Here is a 25,197-nt window from a genome sequence, read left to right on the forward strand (position 1 = left end):
ATACCCTATAATATCTATAATGAAAGCCAAGTTCTGAAAATCAGGTTTTATTAAGAACTTATTATTAAAGGGCACCTAGATGGCATAGGGGATGGAGTACCAGTCCTGAAGTCAGGAGAACCTGAGTTCAAATCTTATCTCAGACACTTAACACTTCCTAACTGTGGGACCTAGTCACTTAATTCCAAATTGCCTTAGCAAAAAACAAAAACAACAACAAAAAACAATTAAGTTGTTCTATTGACTTTCATTTCTAAAATCATTTTGACTTTATGTAAAGGGTCAAAATTGCTTCATAATCTTATGACAGGAAAGCTCCTGAACTTCTATATAATAAAGTAAACTTTCCTCCTCACTTTCCAAGAGTAATGAAGAAAATTCTCATTGGTTCAGTTCTTGATGACATATAAAGTATATTATTTTCTGAACAAACTTCAATATATGTTCTATTTTCACTACTTTTGAGCTCAACTTCCTAGTGTATAATATAGTGGACATAATGAAATTTACTATTAGGAACTATTTCAATCTATTTCATAACTACAGATGTGTTTGTCTTTCCTGTCATTGGTGGTGTACTCTTTGTAGCCACACATTAAGCATAAAAAATCAGAATTTTATAAAAAACCCTTATTTTCCTTTAAAATATACTCACCTGTTGTTAAAGTTACTAAGAGAAAGAATATTAAGGAATTCTTCACTTATAGTAAGATTTTTGTCCTATATGAATAAATAAGGCTATTGATCCAATCCATTAATATTCATACTTTCATTGCCGCAGTTAAAAAAGCCAGGCACTTTTCCAGTTTTGACTTGTTTTCCACTGATGTCAACAGCAATTTCATTAATTCCACAAGAATAGTTACTAATAATGAAATATTCTGAAAAGTTTTAACTTTTTCAAATAGAGAATTCTTCAGCCTTCATCATACTCCTTCACAAATTCACCTTCACTAAAAACACTTTGAATGTTTAGCTACAAATTCTAACATAATTTAACTAGCTTTAACCATAATCTCATGGTCTCCATGGATTTTTGTAATTTTTTTGAAATGCAGATTTTAAATTTCTTAGTTTATCTTCTCATTGTGTCTCAGTATTGCTCATATTCAGAACAGTGAATTTCATAGTGGTATTTTAAGTTGTTTTCCTTGAAGATACTAATACTGTTGTCTACAAATTAAATATAAAATCTTGGGTATTTTTACTTCAATTTATACTTATCTTCCATAACATTCAGTATACTTTTCTTCTTTTTCTTAGTCCCTTTCCCTAAAAACTCATTAAATAAAATGAAATAATGAAAAAAATTCATTAAATATCAAAGCAAAAAAATATTGTTTCCTACGAACGTTTGAACAAAGAATGTAATTCAATGGTAAGTGGATCAAAACTATAGATCAGCTATAGGGACCATGCTTAAAACAAAATTGAAGTTAGATTTTACCTACTGTTTGTAGGTAGCAGGGAAACCTTCCCTAGGCAGCTGGTAAGGAATGAATTTAAAAACATTCCAGGTGTTTCCATGTGTAGAGATGAGAGAGGGAGAAAGACAGAGATAGAGGGAAATGGAAAGAAAGAGAGAGACAGAGAGAAAGATGGAGACACAGAGAGAGACACATACAATCAGAGAATCATGGAGAAAGGAGAGAGACAAAGAGAATGCTAGGTTGGGGAAAGTAGCAGTATGAGAGGAAGGGTTGTCCTACACTTATTGCTGCTGATTTCTCTTCTCAGAAATAATAGTCTCTTATCTTCTCAGTTGCCATGTGAACTCCAGGAGATTGTTTGCTGGACATGGTACTTTGCCAATATGAATGAAACTTCAAAGCAAAGATCCTCTAGCTATGACAGCCTCAAATCTGTACTGCAAGAGCAGTTAGTAAGTATGCACGTAAATGAGTAAAAAAGTGTTGGTGTTCCACAAGGCATTTAGTCAAATGAAAATATGTAATTTGAAGCGCTAAAATAACAAGTACTATGCAAAAGAAAATCGACATTTTTATTAACAGTCCTTCAAATACTAAAAATATCATACAGATTCTTTGTAATAAATATTTTCCTTCATTTTTCATTGAAAACAGACTGCAGTTTGCAAAGATAAGTGCTTGTCTGAATCTATGAGACTTCTTGGATTGTTTTGTTCTTTGGCTCATCTGTTTTTATGTAAGGGTCTTACCTCTGCCTCCCATTATTGAAAATTTATTTCTAAATTCTGTTGCAAGTGAAAAGCTGATTCTTCTTCCTATTTTCCTCTCCTCACCATCCTGTTCTAAGATTTCTTCTCTCTGACTACCAAATTATTGTGCAAACCACCTCCTTGCCTCCTTACCTTCTTCTCCCAACTATTACTTCCCTGTCTTCTCCAGAATTACCAATAAAAACTACATGAAGAATAGAAAATTATTCTTCTAAGATCGGTAGTCACCATTCTCATCAACACTAACAAACGAGAATTAGCAAACACATCAATGAACTATCTATTTTTATAATAAAAATACAAAGAAAATTTGGTTTTAAAGTTTTAGTTTGTTTTAAAACACAAAATTATATATTTTATTGTATTCTTTTTTGTTTTATTGTATTTTTATTTTGTTTTTTATTGTATTTTTATTGTAGTCTTTTTATTTGTTGTATTCTTATCTATTCTGTTAAATATTCCCCAATTACTTTTTAATCTGATTCAGACTGCACTTGGGGGTGTTGTGAGCCTGGGACCATAGGCCATGTGTTTAATGCTTCTGCACTAGATGACATTTCCAAAATCCCTCACGTTATGTTAGAGAACAATAATAAAATTTAGTCTTTTTCAATAGGCAAAAAGAGAAATTTATGTTTCATATAAGGAAAAATTTCCTTATTTATAAAGGTGTACAAAAGTTGGATGGGCTTCTGTTAAGGACCACACCTGAGTGTGAATGGGTAGGTCAATTCTCCAAAAGCCCCCCAACACACAGCTGTGAATCATAACACATTTGAAGGAATTGAAAGTCAGCCTTTAAAGATGCAGATATTGCTTGTGAATTGGGAATGAAATAAATTGGAGGCAAGAGAGTAGAGGAGAGAGGTCAGAAAATGCAAGTGCCTCTCAGTCTTTTTGTATCGTTATCATCCTCTCACATGAAGGGATCTGTTCTGCTGATCAGAATTAGATCCCCAGCAGCCACTAGCAAGTAGCAGCAGCCCATAACAGGCTTCCTCATGAAATAATGTGTTCCTTATCACTGGATATTTTCCTTGAAATTTCTCTTTAGGTTTGAGCTCAAATAAATGACCTTTGATGTCATTTTCAGTTCTGAGATTCTGTGGCATAGCAGAACACTATCATAAAGGTCATTCCTTGCTTCTTCTAAGAAATCTTGACATGGAGAACATTTTCCATGGAAAAGGGTGCATTCTTCTCTCTCACACGGGCTATTTAAATATTTCCATCTTGAGACAGAATATGAAGATGACATTTCCTTAGGCCACATTGACAAGTTCCAGCATGTGATGTACTTATACCATCTATGTGTTCTATAGGAGAATTCTGCTGTTTTCCCCAAGGAAAGTAATGCAAAATGTAGGCTGCCAAAACCATGGTAAACATCTATTGAAAAAATACAGCTTCATATATTCAGTATTTTATCAGTTTTTTTATGCCCATAATATTAAAATGTATCACATTGATAGGGTGCTTTATATTGATCTTTGTCTCTTGAAAGATGCTATTTCTCTGTTTATAGATGCTATTTCTGTTTATAGTGAATAGACTTTTCTGTTTTTTATGAAGGGAGTGAAAAAAGAATAATCCTCAAAAACTCAAAAGGATGGGTTGCCTGACTTAAAGTGGTCTTTCCTTGCTGAACTCTGTTCCCTTTGACCTGGACCTTAGAAAATTGGCAAGAGACTGAAGTGCAGCTTTGCCTGGCTTCTGGGATGTTCAACTGCTTGATCAGTGGCACTGCCTCCACATCTTCCCTCATTGATGATCAGGGATTTTCACACCTTTAACAGTTTGGAAACAAGTTTCTGTACATCTAGTCCTTGTTTAGAGCAGTGTAGAGACACTTTTTACCCAGTAAGAGGTTTTTAGAATATTTATAGCTGTGCTTCTGAATTCATACAGTCCTCTAAGGAAATAGCTCTGCTAGATAGATCTAGTTATTAGGATTGGGTGTTTGCTTTCTTTGTGAATGAAGGATAAAATTTATATTTTTTTAGTTCTAGACAATTCCTCATCAATCAGATATCAAACTGTATTTTCTTCCATTCTCCAAATGATAATTTTAAAAGAAAAGTAAATAAAAAAGGTGCCTTCTAATAAACTATTGTTTAAATTCCCAAAGAGAATAAGAAGAAAATATTGGGTATTGCTCTTGTTATCTTGTATTTTATCATCACTGTGCCTCACTTCAGGCAGTCTGAGACAATACAAATCTTTTGTTGTTGTTGTTGCAATTTTTAATCACAGTTTAAACTGTATTAATTATTAAAAAGAAGAAATAAACACACTCTTCTTTAGAGTAATGTATAGGTCCTGGTTTCTGACTTTTTTGTGCATTTAAATGCCTGACTTATTTTAATGAAGTTGTGTAATAGTTGATTGTACAAATAATTGTTCATTTATTGATTTTTATCAAGACCTACTTTAGCATGGAAAACTCAGTAGTATTAATAAAAAAAAACTGGAAGGAACATGGACCGAACCCAGAAATGGGTAGTAGCTAAATCAATTGTATACAAGTGAAATGGACTATTATACCATAAGAATGAGGAATATGAAGAATTCATTTTTTGCATGAATCATTGCAGAGAAAAGAAAAAAATCAGAGTTTCCAGACGATGACTAATATAAATTAAGATAATACTAAAAACAATAGAATCCCAGACCAAATACAGTAGTCAATGATATTGTTAGATGACTGAAGATAAAATACTTCCTTACTATTAAAAATGTAAACTAGCAGTAAACAGAACCAAAAAAATTAAACATAATGATCTCAAAAACCTAAAGAAAAAGAGCACTAAAAGTAGTTGGGCTCCAACAATTATAACAACCAGTTTTGGTCCTGGAAATTTGAAAAATGAATTACTCTCACTATTTCCAAGTGTATGTAAAATACACTTCATTAAACACATGTTGGATTGACTGGAATTCTTAACAGAGACAGATCATCATCATTGTCCTTTCTTATTCTGCCCCATTCACTTTTCAGAAACTCCTATTATTCCTGCTTCGGTTTTTCTACTCTCTGTCCCTATCCATGTCTCTGGGCTATAAGAGTACAAACACAAAAGCAGGATGTTTAGCTGAAACTGGCTTTGGCTCTAAAAACCACACAGCAGCATTTGATACTATTGATCATTTTTTCTTCCTGAATATTCTCTCCTTTATGTATTACTGCTCCTTCCTAGTCTTCCATTCTCTAAACCAGATCTCCAAAGACCGTGCCCAAGAAAGCTAAACCAAGCAACTCCACACTCCTGCTCACTATGGTCTATGCTTTCTCAAACTAAAACTCCTTATCAGATTCCCCTATAAACTTCCTATTGTCTGTCTCTATTTGAAAGTCAATTCCTTGACCTAAGGAACTAGCTCATATTTCTGTTTCTATCATTAATCCTTGACACAGTGACTGTAACATAATAAGCACCAAATACTTTTTAATTTTCTAGTTATTCATTTGCATAAGGGTGGAATGTTGCATACACTGCCAGAACAGCCCCTGTATCCCTTAGTATTGGTTAATTATTTTCTTTTTTTGGTTCAAGAAGGGATTCAATTCTTGACTGAGAATGTTTATATATACAAATGACTTGAATGTAAAAACTAAAAGCATCAAAAAACATTTTTAGTGAAGGGTAAACTATTACAGTGAAACAGTGTTGTCATTGACAATAACTATTAAATGATTGTGTTTCACTTTTATGAGAAGATAGTATGAGTTAGGCATAAATTGAGAACTGGTTAGAATAAATTTAAAAGTTCCTATTAGAAATTTTATATATGCCAAATGTTGTGATACTGGGATACAAATACAAAAGCAAAGACAAAAACCAAAGTAAAGACCTTGCCCTTAAAAGACTGGGAGGCTACTTACCCTGGGGAATGACTGATGGCCAGAGAGGTGAACTTTAATCTGGAAAGTTTGAGGAGTGATGAGTGAAGCTATTGAGGAATGTATTGATATGTCCCACCCAAGAATAATAGCAGAGTAGAATCGGCTATAGTCTATGGTTGCCCCTGCAAGGCAGTGGACGAGGCTGTGAAAGAGAAGTCTGGCAAGTTGGGGTGAAGTGAAACATGGTGACCAGGAACTGCCTGAAATAGTAGCTGGGAAGAGAGTGTCACAAGGTAGGGTCCCAGCATAAAAGTCTCTTAAGGTAACAAAGTGGTGAGAGGTTTATCAATTTAGCCTCAAATTGATTGTAGTATCAGAGATGTGTGTCTTGAACATAAAGATTTTATACAGAAAGGTGATGTTTTAGGTTCAGTTGGGGGATAAAAAGATTCTACTTTAGTACTGATTGACACTAATAATGGTTTTTCTGAGTTATCTGATCTTTAAAGACATCATTAAAGAAAATAATTCTGAGCTACAATCAATATTTTTGAAAGTCATTTTAGGATATGAAAACTCCATACATCTTTACATAGATCTTTCCTGTGCCTATAATGGACACCATGTAGTGATTGCAGGTTACTTTATAAATAATTCTTTATATAGAAATTGTTCAAAAAGAGATCTCTTCTTTCTCGGGGACCATTTTTCCCCTGAAACTTTCTTTACCTTCCATTAAAAAATTGAAGAACTTTGGGAAATATAAATGTGATTTGTTTTATAAAAACTATTATTTCTATTTACTTAGTCTGTATTTCTGGATTTTGTTGTTGTTGTTTAGGAAAGTATAGAATAGTTTAAAGTGATTGAGTCCTTTAAATTGGATGTTTTTGCCATCTCCTGTAACAATTTCACAGTGCTATCATTGCCTTATTTTTTGATAATTCTTTAATAACAATCTTGAAGTGTATTCTCAACCTGAGTCCTTTGATTTAAGTCCCTAGGATTTGATTACCATAAAGTTGCTGTTTCAAATGGCATCTTTCCCCCATCATGCCATTCCTTTCTCTCTCTTTCTCCCTGCTGGCAATTCAGTTATTGAGAATCCTTTTATTTGGTCTGAAGAAAGAGGCCTTATTGTGTTTTGAAATTATTCATTCATTCATGTAATAACTGACAACTATTTGCTATAGTCCAGCCTTTCTTAGCCCAAGGTAAGACATGGAACCAAGCTTCAAGAGTTCAGTTGTGGAGTTTAGCACATTGACGTAGACTGTGTCATCCTAACCACAACTTACAACTACTACTACTAATAGTAAATTTATAGTAAGGAGTGCAGGTCTACTGATAATTTGGGTAGAAGAGAAACATTGAAGTATGAAATAACTTGTTTTCTGTAGGAGAAAATCAAATTAGTTAGAATTTATGCTCTTATTATATAAATGGTTTTGTTTACCATTTTGCCAAATGACAGCCCAGTGGAATATCCAGTTGAAATTAAATCAAAAACAAAATATCTGTTGGCTTAAAAAATGCTGATTTCTTTACTTTAATAAATTAACACATCCTGTGACTCTGTAAAAACTGTTAATGTGATTGTATTTTTCATAATGTTTGTTTTGCTACTGTAAAACTTTTCTCCTATCATCAAGTGATTTTAGTGGTTCTAGGAGCCTTACTTTTAAAAAAAGAAAGCTTACGTGGTGAATATTCAGATTTTCCTAATTGGGGTATTAATGGATTCTCTTGAAATACTGTAATTTATGACAGGGTTTGATGCAAAAAAAAAAATTTCTTTTGCAAGTGGAGAGTGGCATTGGTCCCCATAATGTTGCTCATTTTGTACACATATGCTTTGTTCTTGATTCAGGCCTATTATTTCAGCTTCTGCCTCATTTCTTCTCTGCCCTTACTTAGTCTCCAGCTGCCTCTCCACCCCCTATTCATCTTGCTTTTATCTGGTTTGCTAGATCCTCCATTCTCTAAAAGTATTACTTTTTTTCTATTTCTTAGAAGTCCAAGTCATAAGGTTTTTTGTTGAGAATAGTTTTAACATATACATTGCTCTTTTTCTAAAGTCCTTGACAATCTAGAATTATGAGCCAAATCTATTAGGGTAGAATTTAATGAAGATAAATGTTTCATCTTACACTTATGTGTAAAGAATCAATTTCACAAATCAAAGGAAGGGGAGATTTCTAAAGATAGAAGAAATCTTAGAAGCATCTAGTCCAATTTCTTCATTTTTCAGATGAAGAAATTAGCCCAAAGAATTGTTACACGAGGGGAAAGGAAAGAGAATGTATATGGCTCCTATTATGTGTCAGGCATTGGGCCAAGCTCTCATTTGTTCCTTACAAGCACCCTGGGAAGTAGGTGCTATCGTTATTCCTATTTTGTAGTTGAGGAAACTGAAGCAGACAGAGGTTACACCTAGAGTCATATAACTAGTAAGCATCTGAAGTCAGATTTGAATGCACTTCCTGTCTTCATCTCAGACCCCAAGCTCTATCTGCTGACCACTGGTTTCCTTCTTTTTATATCAATAGTAAACAACAGAGGGAGAGATTTGAACTTAAACTCTTTCAGACCAGTAGATTTCCACATTAAATCAGTTGAAAGTGATCAAAAGGTTTTGGTAAACTTTATTCAGTGAGCCAACAATATGATATGGGAACCAAAAAGGTCAGTGTCATCTTAGGCTACATTAAAAGAAACAAAGTATCAAGGACAACAAATCATAGGTCTGCCCTTTTCAGATCTCTACAGTCAGCTCTAAATATCACTCATATGAAAGACATTGATAAGAGGAAGAATGCCCTTAACCATGAGAGGAGAGTAGAAACTGCCACACTAAGATTGATGGAAAGAAATGGAGATTCCATAAAAGAAAAGATTTAGAAGAGACATCATTATATCACCAGCCCCTAGCACAATGCCTATGACACAGTAGGTGCTCACTAAATATTGACTTGGTTTTTTAAAATATTTTTATTCTGAACTCAAAATTCTCCTCTCCTTCCACCTACCCCCCTTCCCCAAGTTGAGCATTTCCATATACAAAGTAGATTAACAGAGGATTGCATATGAAGTCATGAATCTCCATTCTGTTGAGCTTATTTTTTAAAAGGGTATTAATCAATTCAATATTGATTTTTTAAAAAATAATTTTTCCATCTTTTGTTTAGTTGTTTTTCAGTCATGTCTGACTCTTCATGAACCCATTTGGGATTTTCTTGGCAGACACACTAGAATGGTTTGCCATTTCCTTTTCCAGTTCACTTTAGAGATGAGGAAACTGAGGCAAACAGGATTAAGCAACTTGCTCAGTATCATCTAGGTAGTAAGAATCTGAGGCTAGATTTGAACTTTGAAAGATGGATCTTTCATAACTCCAGGCCCAGCACTTTATCCACTGTACCATCTCTTGTTTTTATATCATACTAATTTTCCTTTGCAACCTTTTTTATCCCTCTCTTGAGACCCATCTTGTGTAACAGAGAATATTTTTAAAGAAAAAGAAGGGGAAAAACAGCAAAGCTAATCAAGATATTGAAAAACACAATCAATACATTGAAAAAAGTCTGAAAATATAGGCAACTTTTCACATCCATGGACCTTCTACCTTTTCAAAGAAATGGTAGAAGGGAAGGCAACATGTCATCAAAGCTGTTTTGCTGGTCTATTACTTTTTGCCCCTATTTCTTTTTTTCTCTGTACATTTGAAAAATGTTTCAGTGACCCACTTTTCCTTTTTTGTGTGTGTAATTCTTGCAAATCATTCTCCCCTCTCATGCCTCAAGATTGAAGGGGGGAAAAAACTATTTTAACAAATAAGCATAGTTATGCAAAATAAGACTTCACATTGGACTACATCTAAAAATTAATGTCTCATTTTGAAACTTGTGTCTATCACCCCTCTGTCTTGCTTCATAACATGCTTTATAGGCTGGTCATTGCATTGATCAGAGTTGTTTCAAAGTTATTTTTATTTATAGGGTTTTTTTCTTTGTACAATTAATATAATAATTGTTTTCCAGACTCTGGAAAATTTTACCATACATGCAAGTCTTCCCAGGTTTTTTAAAATTTGTCCTTTTGGTTAACTCAGCACAATAATATTCCATTCTATGAATATGTCATAATTTATTCAGCTGTTTCCTTACTGATAGATTCCCCCTTAGTTTCCAATTCTTTTCTGCAGCAAAAAGTGATGCTTTAAATATTATTGTTTATATGGTCCTTGTTCCTTTCCTTTTAGTGACTTTGGGGGTTTGGGGCCAAATTTTTTTCTATAATGGCTAGACCAAGGATTCTTAGCCTAGGGCCAATGGGTACATTTCATGGAGTACATGAACTTGAATTAGAAAAAAAAAAGTTTATTTCAGTGTTATTGGTTTTCTTTGTAATTCTATATATTTTATTTTATACATTTTATAAACATTTTAGGATGAAAAATACTTGCTGAGTGATTGATGATATTCAAGTGTTTAAAAAATTGTCACACAGAAGCTTGGTCCTATAAGACAGAACTAGGAGAAGGGAATAAAAATTACAAATTCAACATGAGGAAACTTAAAAAATTAAACCTGTTCCCAACTGGGATGAGCTACTCTGGGAAATGGTTTATTCTCCCTCTCTGGATTTCTGCAAGGTTTAATAACCACTTGTTGGATTTGTTGTAGAAGCTGTTTTTCACTGTAGGGTAAATGAACTGGTTTTGTACAACTCTAAAATTCTCTGATTCCACCTTTTATTTCCTCTAGAAGTCCTGCCTTTCCATCAACTTTTTTCTCTCTCCACTAATCTTCAACTTCTATTGGCTCCTTTCCTCGTGCTTATAAATATGCCCAATCTCTCTAGTTTTTTATACCAGGGTTTCTTAAATTTGGTTCCACTCCCAATCCCTTTTTGCCAAGAAATTTGTGTGACCCCAGGTATATATGAATATAACAAAAGTATAGAAATCAAAAATTAATCGTAATTTCTTGAACCCCACATTTAGTTATGGAACCCCACATAGAATCATGAATCACAGTTTGAGAAGCTGGACTTTTGAAAAACTTCACTTGATCCTACCATTTCCTCAGCATAAAGTGTGATGCATCTCCTTCTATTCATAGACAAATGCCTTCAAAACAAAACAAAACAAAAAACCAACTTGTCTTCATTTGTTAACCTCACTTCATTCATCTTCCTTACTTCTGAAATCCTTGCCGTCTGATTCCTACCCTCACCACTCTAACAGAAATAGCTCTCTTCAAAATCTTCTGAGAACTCTTTATTTGGTACCTCAGAATAGCCTTTTAAAAGATTTTCTCATTCTTCTTGGGATCTCTGCAGCAATTGCTAGTAGTAATAATCCTTCCCTTCTGGGTATTCTCTTTCGTCATATATTTGATGTTATTATTCTGTCCTGCTTCTCCTTTCTCTTGATTTAATCGTGCTTAATCTCCACTGTAGAATTCTCACCCATCTCCAACATTCCCTATATGTAGGTGTACCTCAGAGCTTTGTTGTGGGCCTTTCTTCTTTTCTTTCTACATTTACTTGATGATCTTGTTTACTCTCATGAGTTTAGTTGTTATCTCTATGACACATGATTCCCAGAGCTAAATATTTATCCCTCATCTCTGTATTAGGCTTTAGTCCTGAATCTCCATTTAGTTCCATGAGCACATGGGCCTGCTGGATATCTCTAGCTGCATGTCCCAGGTATTTCTACTCAGCATGTTAAAGAAAGATCTCATTGCTTTCCCCCTAAACTTAGCCTATTTCTACTTTTCCTATTTCTGCTATGGATACCACCGTTGCAATTTGTAATTCTTTCCTTTTCTTTATACCATTTTTTCCAAATAAGTTATGGAAGCCAGTATGGGCAATAGTTAATATACTGTTGCTATTTAGTATTTCTGGAATAACCTTCTGTTTCAGGCACTGATGTTGAGATACTTGACTATAAACTAAAACATTTCTCGGTTTTCTGAATGGTTTCCCCTTCCTCAGATGTGTACAAAATACAGTACCCAAATTTAACTTATTCAGCAAACAAAATAGATTAAATATTTTGCATAATAGTAGGAAAGCCACAATAACCTGGTTAACATACCATTTGTACTAGCATGACTATACTCTGCTTGGAACATAGACTAGAATAATATGTCACTCAGTCTTGTCAAAAATTCTATGAATATTCAATGAGAATTTTAATGTATTGTCATCAGGGAGGCAATTTCTACACAGCCTTATTAAGCACATTGTCATCTCTTTGGCTTAAATGCATTGTTTTGCCCATGAAGTGACCTGAAGCAATTTTAAAATGATCTTCTTTTCTCACCACCGCCATTAACTTCCCCTATCCCCCACCTGAATTGGACCATACAATATAAATCAATTTTTTTTCTTAATAGAACTCTAATAGAGATCCCATAGTTGTGGTAATTCTAAGACAGTATCATCACCAGGCTTCAGTATTCAGGCCAACAAATAATAAAAAATGAGCTGCTTGAGCTTGGCCACTTATAGGTTTCTGCTTATAGGTGAATTATGCTTATTGACTAAAAGCTCATTTCTAGTAGATGGGCTAGTACTTTAACACCTTCTCTCACCCATTTAGTGATAAGATATAGAATTAGAAGGGATCATCCAGACCATTCCCCCTATTTTACAGATAAGAAAATTCAGACCAGAAAGGTTAAGTAACTCACCAAGCTTGACATCTTTCACAACATTATCCTCAGATGCCATGGTCCAGTCATCATATGTCATTCCCTTTCGCAAGAAATTTCCATATTCCTTCATCCCATCCCACCCCCTACTCCCATTGCCTGTATGAGAAAATACAAACTCCTCAGTTTTGAGTCCTTCACAATCTGGCTTCATCTTCTTTTTCCCCATTGATTACACATTACATACTTTAATTCCCACATACAACACTACAGCCAAACTAGCAGAGTTGTTTCATCAACATTCCATCTTTTGCCTTCATGCTTTTGTCCAAGCTGTCCCCCAGACCTAGAATATGTACTTTCTACTTTGTGGGGGGTTTAGTTCTCCTCAAAGCTTAGCAGAAATGGCACCTCCATATTCCTGAGCTTTATGATTGTTCTTGTCTTCCTCCATTACATAATATATTTATTTTGCATGTGTCCTCTCCGTGAACATGTCGTGTGTCTTTAATAATAAAATTTTTGAGATTGTCTTACTTCCCCACCTTTTTCTTCATTGCCCTAAAGAGTATCCAACACATAGCACATCTTTAATGAATATTGATTTATTAATCAGTCATGTGACCTGACTAACATAAGACCTGACACTCCAGTTACTTGTTCCCATTTTTGGATGTTATATATTTATTTAGGCAACCTTAGAATTGTCTGCTCCAGGACCAGGAGATCATTATATACTTCAATAACAATACTAGATGATGACCAGTTCTGATGGATCAGGCCATCCTCAGCAACGAGATCAACCAAATCATTTCTAATGGAGCAGTAATGAACTGAACTAGCTATACCCAGAAAAAGAACTCTGGGAGATGACTAAAAACCATTACATTGAATTCCCAATCCCTATATTTATGCACACCTGCATCTTTGATTTCCTTCACAAGCTAATTGTACAATAATTCAGAGTCTGATTCTTTTTGTACAGCAAAATAATGTTTTGGTCATGTATACTTATTGTGTATCTAAGTTATATTTTAATATATTTAACATCTACTTGTCATCCTGCCATTTAGGGGAGGGGGTGGGGGGGGGTAAGGAGGTGAAAAATTGGAACAAGAGGTTTGGCAATTGTTAATGCTGTAAAGTTACCCATATATATATATCCTGTAAATAAAAGGCTATTAAATAAAAAAAAAAAAAGAATTGTCTGCTCCCCTGACTCTGCCTTCAATCTGTTGAACAAGTATTAGGTGCCTTTTTTATTCTTGGTAGCATACTGGACACTGGGGATGCAAGGGCAAAAATTAGATTCTCTCCTCAAGAAGCTTACATTTTAACAGGGGAAGGGGACAATATTTGTATGCTTGCATGTATGTGTGTGTATGTATATGTGTATACACACACATACACACACACACACACACACACACACACACATGCAGTAAATATACCAAGTAATTGCAGAAAGGAGAAAAGCACAAGAAGCATGTAGATCCGGAAAGACTTCAGAAGATGGTAATATCACCTGAGTTATATAAAAAGAGAATCTCTGCTAGGAACATACAAAGGAGTGCTGTCCCAACTTATTTGGGCCCAGGCAAATCAATAAAAGTCATGTAAATATTATAATTTAAAAGCATCAGTATGTATTAAAATTTAGTAAAACAAGAAAATGAGAAGTTATTTTATAACTTCTATATTTATTTTATAAGTAAACAGTAATGGCATAAACAGTAATGGCTCAGGGGGGAAGGAAAGTCTAATTTGTATTCAAGAAGGTACAATGCATTGGAAAGAGTGTTGAGCTTGGAATCACAGAGCCTAAGTTGAATCCTCTATCTGCTCTTTACTATCTGAGTGACCTGAAACAAGTCACCACAGCTCTCTTTGCCTCAGTTTGCTGATCTATATAATGAGCTATCTGGTCTACACAACCTTCTATGTCTAAATCTTGGAACTGAAAACTGCTATGATATCCATAAAACTATTTAGTTTTTTGTGAGTATGTATGTGTGTGTGGGTGTGGGTGTATTTGGACTCAGTGATAGACTGTGTTCTCCTGTCCAAAGACCAGCAGAGTTCAGAGAAACTCATTGCTAAGGTTGCTGTCATAATGAGGAATGACTTCCCCTCAATTAGATTTAAAAGCATGGTAATATCCACACTGTCTGTTTAGGTTGTGCCGAAAGTCTTAGTGCAATTAAGCTTTAGTATATTATGTATTTAATGAATATAGACATATGATATATCATTAAATAGATAAGAGTTGTATGTATTTATTGTATATGTACGTAGGTAGTCTATCTATATCTCAGATACATATATGATATACCGAATACTTATCTGTGCCAATTCATTAAAAAGTTATGTATATAGAAGGTTCCTCTTTTGCATAGTAGTAAAGGAACCCACTAAGCTAGAAGTGAGTTCGATTTTTTTGAGGACTTTTTGGACTGTATATCCTTTGGGACCTCTCTAGTGCTAAAATTCTGTTATCTGCCACAAAATTGGAAAAGGTCTATTTGATTGCTGTAGAGAACATACTCTCCAAAACTTCACAAAAACAAAATCAGATAGCTCTTTGCCAGTTATACATTTACATAGACACATTTTTCCTACCAACTCTAATGTCATCTCTGAAGGTTCCAGCTTATTACTGAACCTTCATAGACAACTTGTCCTCTTAAGCAATTTGAACAGAAGCCTCCTGAGTCCCTTTCAAGGACTAGAGCTATCTCCAGGCTAATGGGGCTCTGAGGAATGCATGTGTCATCCTCTCAGAGATTGATTTGTTCTACTGACTGAGGTCAGAACAGTCAATGAGAAAATAAATCATATGTTGTGCTCTTGGTGTTGTTCTCCTCCCAGTGAATAGAATGTAGTCCCATGTAGATTACTAAAACGACATCACAAATAGTGACTCACTGGGTGAACTTTGGTGCAAAATGAATGATGAGGTACTTTCCTAAGCCATTTATTTTGTATCCGTGGCATTTGTGAGTATTTCTCTGACTCGAATACCTGGCTGTCACTCATGATGCCTCACTGAGCAGTGGTTGCCAATTTGCTGCTGAACCCCCTCTGGACATCTTTCCAGGCTTAAAATGATGGTGAAGAGGTGGTATTGAGAACTAGTAGCATGCAAATGTTATTAACAAAAACCAGAGAGGAAGAGAGAGGCTACATGTGTATATGGGAGTAAAAGAAATGTTCATGTCACTTAAAAAAGCTTAGTGCAAATAAAGCTTGGAACTTTATAGTCACTTTAATAAATTCTGAGGAATCAGGAGAAAGTAAAATAGGGGCTGGCATTAAATAATCACTGGCTAAAGAGAGGAAAAGCATGCATGTTTCATTTGTAATTTAAGCTATCATTTGCTGTTAAAATCTGATTTTTCTCTCATCCCACGGAAGTTCCTAAAAACTATTTAAATAAATGTGGGAGTGCTGTTGGCCTCATCCTCCCAGCATGCTGTAAATAACCAAATATGTATTTGAAATTCAGTACCAAACATTGATGATTAAATGAGAGCTTGCTTCAAGAAGAAATGCATCAATTGTGCCTTCTTTGAAATGCTTATATTCTTTCCCTGAAAGACTAGCTTTTTATATATACTTATATATCTATGTTTAAAAAGTATAAGCTAAAATCTTTCAATATTTTTATTACTTTCAACAAACGCTCTTTATAATTCTGTTTGGTACTTTTTAAAAAATTCTTTTCTATTACTTTGACTCACTTCATAGACATATCTGTTAATAAAATATAATGTTACTCTCGTGATACACAAAATAATGACATCTTGATGTGGAAAGAGCATTCAGTTTGGAGTGATTTTTATTTCCGGCTCCAGCAGCTATTCATTTATCTTTATTTAATTGAAACCATTATTTTGTTTGTTTGTTTTTTTATTTAATAGCCTTTTATTTACAGGATATATACATGGGTAACTTTACAGCATTAACAATTGCCAAACCTCTTGTTCCAATTTTTCACCTCTTACCCCCCCCACCCCCTCCCCTAAATGGCAGGATGACCAGTAGATGTTAAATATATTAAAATATAACTTAGATACACAATAAGTATACATGACCAAAACATTATTTTGCTGTACAAAAAGAATCAGACTCTGAATTATTGTACAATTAGCTTGTGAAGGAAATCAAAGATGCAGGTGTGCATAAATATAGGGATTGGGAATTCAATGTAATGGTTTTTAGTCATCTCCCAGAGTTCTTTTTCTGGGTATAGCTGCTTCAGTTCATTACTGCTCCATTAGAAATGATTTGGTTGATCTCGTTGCTGAGGATGGCCTGATCCATCAGAACTGCTCATCATCTAGTATTGTTGTTGAAGTATATAATGATCTCCTGGTCCTGCTCATTTCACTCAGCCAGTTCGTGTAAGTCTCTCCAGGCCTTTCTGAAATCATCCTGTTGGTCATTTCTTACAGAACAGTAATATTCCATAATTTTCATATACCACAATTTATTCAGCCATTCTCCAACTGATGGACATCCATTCAGTTTCCAGTTTCTAGCCACTACAAAAAGGGCTGCCACAAACATTCGTGCACATACAGGTCTCTTTCCCTTCTTTATAATCTCTTTGGGATATAATCCCAGTAGTAACACTGCTGGATCAAAGGGTATGCACAGTTTGATAACTTTTTGAGCATAGTTCCAAACTACTCTCCAAAATGGTTGGATTCGTTCACAACTCCACCAACAATGAATCAATGTCCCAGTTTTCCCACATCCCCTCCAAACAATCATCATTATTTTTTCCTGTCATCTTAGCCAATCTGACAGGTGTGTAGTGGTATCTTAGAGTTGTCTTAATTTGCATTTCTCTGATTAATAATGACTTGGAGCATCTTTTCATATGACTAGAAATAGTTTCAATTTCTTCATCTGAGAATTGTCTGTTCATATCCTTTGACCATTTTTCAATTGGAGAATGGCTTGATTTTTTATAAATTAGAGTTAATTCTCTATATATTTTGGAAATGAGGCCTTTATCAGAACCTTTGACTGTAAAAATATTTTCCCAGTTTATTGCTTCCCTTCTAATCTTGTCTGCATTAGTTTTGTTTGTACAAAAGCTTTTCAGTTTGGTATAAGAAACCATTATTTTGGCATGTAGAGACAGAAGACAGTATCTGCTGACCCAAATTGGTGGCAGTTAAGTGGTGTGGTGAGGAAGCGTGCTGGTCTTGGAGTCAGAAAGATCTGAGTTCTAATTCAGTCTCCCTTATTAGTTGTGAAACCCTGGACAAGTCACTTAAACTCTCTCAACCTCAATTTCCTCATCTGTAAAATGAGCATAATAATAGCACTTATGTCTTGAGGTTATTGGGGAAATTAAGTGAGATAACATGGGTGCAATGCTTTGGGAAGCTTAAATTGCCATAGAAATGATAGATTTCCTTGTTGTAGGGGAAGTTAAGTGGGTCTTTCATTCATAGTACCTTGACTTGTTTAGTGAAAAGAACCCAGGCCTCATCATTGAAAAGAGTCAATCTATGCTTCTGCCCTCACATTGATTAGCTTTGTGTCTTGCATAAATTAGTTTATGTCTCTGAGGCACAGTTTCCTCATCCATAAAACCATGATACTTGTACTCCTTACCTCACAGAGTACTTGGGAGAACAATGTTTTTTATAAACTTAAAAGACCTGTGGAATTAGGAGTTGTAATGGCCTTGTCTGTCCTCTCCATTCCTTCTGTCACCTCCCTAACTAAAGATTGATCCCTTCAAAAATGTCCTCTTAGTCCCCCAAGCCATGTCTCTCTCACTGGTGTATTATCATATTAATCTCCCTGACAAAATGCTGGAAGTAGACCTTGTAACAAGAGTCTTAAAAGTTTCCCTTCTGCCTCTTTTGCCAAATGCAAGGTCCTTTGGCTGACAACCAATGGACTCTGCATTTGAACCCAGCCCTACCTCTCCCAACTGACTGCCCACTTCTCTTTATAATATATAGCATGTTGATTCTTGCCTTTGACCTTTTTCTTTTAGAATATCATTTTAAACTTGTATATATCTGTGAATGCAGAAAATGAAATAAAAAGAAGGAATATACCACCTTACTCTGGAAATGAATTAAAGGTTTTGTTTAAATAAATTAGTTGCCTTCAACTTTTGACAAACAAATCAACATTTCTCATTTCTTATAATGAAGATACATGCAAGAGAAACTCAGATTGCAACAATGGCGGTAATTTTTTTGTAATTGTTTGCAAAATCATTAACTCTTGTTTTCATGAAAAGAAGAAACTGTGTGTTGAATTGGTATATCATATTTAATCTGTATTGAAGGTTTTGCTTTATTTTATGAGAAAGATAAATTCTGTCCAAAGGTCTGGAAGTTGAAAATTGTGTCAGCATTGTTTTTGAAAATTCATCCATTTTAAAATATATCATTATCATTACAGATATAAAGGTTACAAATATAATATGAATTGCACTGCAAATGATGAGTCTTATAAATTATCAAAGATTAATTTTAAGATAATTCTTTAGTAAAGTTGATCATTAATGCATAAACTATCATTACTTGTTTCTCCAAGTTTGGGTTACTGTTCCATTTTAAGTCCACCTTTTGATTTTTCATTGTCATAACAGCCACAGGCAGCACTCAAGGTTTGGGGTAAGAAATGTGCTATTGCCCATGAAATGTGTGAAAGATTTTTTACTAATGAAAGTATTGGCTTGTTTACAACCATGTTGAAAGAAGACTGGCAGAAAGCTCATTTTTTGCCAGTCTGGGGGAGTACAGTTAATTATTTGTCTCATCTTCTACTATTCGTTGGCCTTCTCTAAGTTACCTAACACAGAGATGGTAGGCCAGAACTGCTTTTAGGGAATACACAGTAAAATCAGCTATCCAAAATTGGAATTGGGTGCTTCAGAAAGTAATAGGCTTTCCTTTCACCAGAAGTCTTCAAGCAAAATATTTATACCCACTTGTCAGATATAAGTTGCAGAAAGGATTTCAGTCCAGATAAATGTGGAATGAAGTGACTTTTCAGGTTCCTTTCCCTTCTGAGATTTTTTGGTTTAGATTCATTTTGCTACATTTGTCATTTGAAACACCTCTCACATAGGATTTTGCATGCCCTGTGCCCAGTTTTTAGATTGGAATCAAAGCTTTTTGACTAATTTATCCTTGAAAGTAATGTGCTATGTCATTCACCATCACTTGGAAGATTTCCTGGAAGCTTGATCTGTAATCAGTTTGTTTATAAAATAAAATTATAGATCTTCCTTAACTATGATAAGGCCATTTAGGAAAATGGCAACATCTGCATATTTGTGTTTGAAAATGTACCTGGGGCTATGTAATTTGGAATAAAAGTAGTCATTGGAGAGAAGAAATTTAGAAAGCAGTTAGGGTATAATAGAGTGTCAGTCCACAATTTATATAGCTATTAAATAGATTTGGACAGCAGAAATAAAAGATAGTTGCATTTTTGTATAATGGCAGAGCTGCCAAGGACCTTGAGGCAATGATTTCCAAAATGTGGTCTAGGGGGCTGTCCTGGTGTCTCAATCCTCTTGTAATATCAATTTGTATAACATGTTAGTGTGTCTGGCATAAATTACTAGTGTACTATGCTTTCCTGCTTTTGTATCAGTAAGGAGCATCCTGTTCTTCCCACTGCTAGAATGTACATCTTTTCTCATATTTGTCCTTCAGAAACCTTATTTCCTCCAAGACCTACTTGAGGCATCACCTTTTCTATATGACTTTCCTTTCTTCCTACACTCAAAATATTCTGTCCCTCCCCCTGTCTCCTTAGAACATATTATCTGGACTTCTATTACTTTCCTTGTTGTGCTGAACTTATTATATATTTATATGAATCCTTCCTTCTAGGCAAAAAACATTTTGTTTTAATATACTTTGTACCTAGAGTCTAAATACTCAAATCCCTTCCAAGTCTCGATGTTTAATCTTATTATCCTATGAAATATTCAAATGGATTTGTGATCTCACCAATATTTCCTTCACTGATGCAGATCACAACTGATCCTTTTGCCCCCTTTTTAAAAAATTGTTACTAAAGTTTCCTTATATATTTACCACAGGGGTTCTACCCAGCATTCTGTGCCTTTTCTAGATACTGATATTCTACATATCTTTTATTTTTTGCATTCACATGTGGAATTAGGAGATGACATGTTGAGTTTTGTGAACAAGTAATAGTCCAGTTTAGTTGCAACAAAGAATACATGAAGGACATGAAGTCAGGCCAAAAAGATTAAGTTAGAAGGAACCCTAAATGTTAACCTAAGGAGTTAACTAACTCAAAAGCCACTGAAGGTTTTTGAGATGAGAAATGGCATGGTCAGACCTGTGACTTAAGAAAATTATTTTGGCAGCTGCATGGAAGATGAGTAAGAGTTTCATTTCCTTTCTCCAATTTGAAGACTATTTCAGTAGTCCAATTAAGTCGTAATGAGAGCCTGAACTAGAATACTGGCAGTGAGTGAAGAGCAAAGGGATGGATGCAAGAGATGTTGTGGAGATAATACCAGTAAGATTTAGCAACTAATTAGCTTATGAGGGTTAACCAGTATAAGGAGAAATAAAAAATGACATGGGTTTCGAACCTAAATGTCAGGAGTGATGATGTTGGAGTTGTTAAAAGATGCAGGGAAGTTTGAAGGAGGGGAAAGTATAGGGAAATATAAGTGATCCTTGAGGTGATTAAGTATTTCTTTTATCAACGATTAAATGAAGTATTCCACCGTTTGTAGTAGAGTGCCTCATACCTAAGAAAGCATAAAGACAAAATTGGGCACTTCATAGAAAAAGGTTCCCAGTAGGGAGATGACATTCCTGTAGGATTCAGGTAGGCCAGTATCTTTAGATTACTAAGCAAGCAACATAGATAAAAGTCTTCAAACCTGTGAAGTGGATAAAGGGAATCAGTTCTCTTTCATCCAGAGTAGTGCTCTTTTCCTACTACTGGGTCATCTAAGAAATCCAAGCTCCTTTGTCATGAGTAAAGTGAAGAATATGATCTGAAAGAGATGAAACCGAAAGTTTCACATCCTTTGTGAAAAACAAACAAGCCCTGGTGTGGAATATTTTCCCAAGTGTTGCTTCTTGAAGCAAATAACTCACAAGGATTTCTTCCTAGCATAGATTACAAATCTAATATTTCCCATTGTGGGTGCTGTGTGATGTGTAGTAGTTGCTATCTTCTGGCCTGATAACACTTATCTTTTATATGCCAAGAAAAGATAGTGTTCAAGATTAAAGCCATAAATGGACAGCAGATTTCATTTGCCAAGACTGAATCTCATAAAACTCAAATACTTATATATTAGGGGAAATAATGTTACCATTTCAGGGCATTACTATTTTTTCAGATTGAATTCTATTATTAAGCATAGAACTTAGGGTTTAATAAATTTGTTAATGTTTTTCTAATATGTAGTACTTGTCACTTTCTTTGTACCTATACCTGTTGGCCTCAAGCTTGGAAGTTTATTAGACTGTGCCCATTAATCTATTCTCCTTTCACAATGCAGTCTGATTTTTCTCATGAGAGGCACTTTGTGAACTTAAGAGAGTCTTTTCTCTACTGAAAGTTCAGTGCTTCAGTTCTTGTCATTGGATTAGATCTCCATTGTTGTGCTGTTGAAGACCAGGGAAAATGGGGAGAACTCAGTGTGTGTGCAGTTAGTAGCACAGCTGCAGCTGCACCAGGCATCAGTGTTGGAGTGTTTCCAAAGAGAATAGGAATTTGGCAGTGATTTTGGCAAAATAACTGTCCTTTTCGTAGAGCTCAACATCTGTGTGTAGTTTAGCAGTTTTGTTACCTCTTTAGATAATTAGCCACATAGCTTTTTGGTTTGTTTTTTATGTGACTGAACACCCTAATACAAAATACATGAACCTTTCTAAGTGTTACAAGTTCAATTCAGTAGGATCAATGTACTTGACAAAATACCTACTGTGTGTTAAGTTCAAAGCACAGGTGAGAGAATGTCTCTTCTCTCAAAGAAATCACGGTTTAATAAAGGGATAGATAAGACACAGAGTAGACAATATTATACATTTTACATAATAGGTGCAGAGACTTCCTAAAGGAGATGCCATTTAATTTGGGCTTTAAGGTTTAAATAGGAATTCAGCAAATAGAGGCAGAACAAATATATGGACCCTGAATTTAAGTAGCTTAAAATCCAGTGGGAAAGTAGACATATATAAATAATAGTGAGAGAAGAGAAAGTGAGATAAATGCAAAGAAGCCCAGGTAAAGTACTAGAACAAATCAGAAAAAGGAGAGATCACTTTTACTTGGAGGGAATCTGTTAAATGGTATCAAGGAAAACTTCCTGGAGGAAATGGCACTTGAATGCTTTCAATGTCTTTAAAACTAACTGTTTTCTAAATATGGATCTGGATCTAGATAGATCAATTCATCAATATCCCTTGCCTTCAAAGAGCCCCTGTTCTTTGGCACCAAAAATACTGAAAACTACATTCCCCAGTAGAAATGATAGAAAATAACTGCTGATACGTTAATATGTAATGGGACTAAAAGTCTTTCTTTATCAAACTAGGAATGACAAGTTTGAACTACATGGTCTCTGATATACCTTTGAGCTTGGTCATTATATCTTGTATTGTAGTGATCTTTTTAACCATTAAATTTTGTGATTTCATGAATTTATAAGTCCCATATACCTGGAATATATGAAAAGGAAGACAGACCCAGATAATAGGAACGGTTCCCAAGGGCTAGTCATTGAACCTGAATATATTACAGATGTGACTGAGTCTCAGACCTTAAATTACCTCATTTATTCCAACTTGTATCTGGGATTTTCCTTTCTTTAAAAGTAGGTTCTGTGAATCCTACAGGAAAACAACCAGGATTAGGATTATGGTGTTCTACCAAAAGCAAGACATTTAAATTTCCCTACAAACCAGAAAGACACTGTAAACCGTTGATAATTTGTCATTAGTTTGTTCTCCATTAAACCATTTGCATATGTTTAATCAGTGGAAAAGAAATAAAAATAGCAGGTTTTTTTTACTCATCATTTTTTTCTAAATCAAAACATAATACTGTTTTTTTAAATTACAGTTATATGTTATGTTAGTCAAAGAAAATCTTTTTCATTAGCAATTAAAACAATGTTTCCTAATAGCTTACATATTTGATTTCTTATGATTCTCTTAATATCCTTAAAAAATAAATAAGTAGAAATATTGTTTTATAATTTTGTATCTAGGCAACAAGCATTTATTTTAGTACCTACTGTGTGCTAGGCATTATATTAGAAGCTGCAGATACACAGAAAGGCATAAATATATCTTTCTCTTAAGGAATTACATTCTATCAACTCTCTATATGTAAGATATAATTGCAAAAAATCTCAAATCAACTACATTAACATTGAGAGGGACTCAAAAAAGCATGTTGGAGAGAGTGGGATTTGAGTTGAAACTTCAGGAGAACCAGGAGGCAGAAGAGAGGAGAGAGAGCATTAGGTGTGGGGGATAGCCAGTGAAGTGGCAAAGAATTGGGAAATGACATGCACAAATAGGCCTCTCTTCCTGGATTGTAGAATGCATAGAGGGGAATAAAGTATAAAGACTGGAAAGATAGGAAAAGGCCAGATTTTGAAAGGCTTCCAAGACAGCTTTTATATTTGATCCTAGAGATAATAAGAAGCCAATAGAATTTATTGAATGTGAGTGGGTGGGTGACCTGGTCAATCCTATGTTTTAGAGAAATCAAAGTGAGAGTTGGATGAAGAATTGACTGCACTGGAGAAATCTGTAAAGCAAAGAGGCTGACCAGAAACAAATGGTCCATGTGTGATGAGGGCCCATATCAAGCTAGCAACTATGTCAGAGGAGATAAAGGGATCTAGATAAGAGATATTGCCAGGATACAAAGAGAATTTCTACTCCAAATCTATATTTCAAATTCACATATTGTCTTAGGAAAAAAGTTTAATAACTTTTAAGGGAAAAAATACAATTTCTACCAGGACTATATTGAAAATAAAATACTGAACTATTGAAATTATGGTTTTGGTTTATAAGCAAATTGCCTATGGTCCTCTACCTCTTCCTCAATTATGGAGAAAATTCATGTCATGTCATAATGGGTTACTCTGCAAAGCCTTTTTACATGAATCAATATATGAATCAATTCATTCTATTTTGAAATGCATTTCTAAAGTTTTGTAAAGCCATCAAAGAAATTTATATTTGATCTTAAAGGTAATAAGAAAGACTTTGAACTTGAGTGGGGGAATGAAATAGACATGCATTTTAGGAAAATCATTTAGTAGGTAAATGGAAGATTGATTCGAATGGGGAGAGATTTGAGTGAGGGAGAGTTGTAACAATCCAAGTGGGGAGTAATAAGCATCTGCCCTAGAATGGCTTTCAAGCAAGTAGAAAGGAGGGATCAAACCTGAGAAATATAGTAGTATAGAAACAAGA

At 34.6% G+C, this 25,197-nt stretch overlaps 1 protein-coding gene across 4 annotated transcripts in view; it reads left to right on the plus strand.

Moving 5' to 3' along the window:
* Positions 1-25,197, plus strand: part of CTBP1 (C-terminal binding protein 1) — a 472,770-nt gene that overhangs the window by 306,937 nt on the left and 140,636 nt on the right. The window lies entirely within an intron of this gene.

The sequence above is a fragment of the Sarcophilus harrisii genome, chromosome 6, assembly GCF_902635505.1.
Source record: "Sarcophilus harrisii chromosome 6, mSarHar1.11, whole genome shotgun sequence".
Taxonomy (NCBI): Eukaryota; Metazoa; Chordata; class Mammalia; order Dasyuromorphia; family Dasyuridae; genus Sarcophilus; species Sarcophilus harrisii.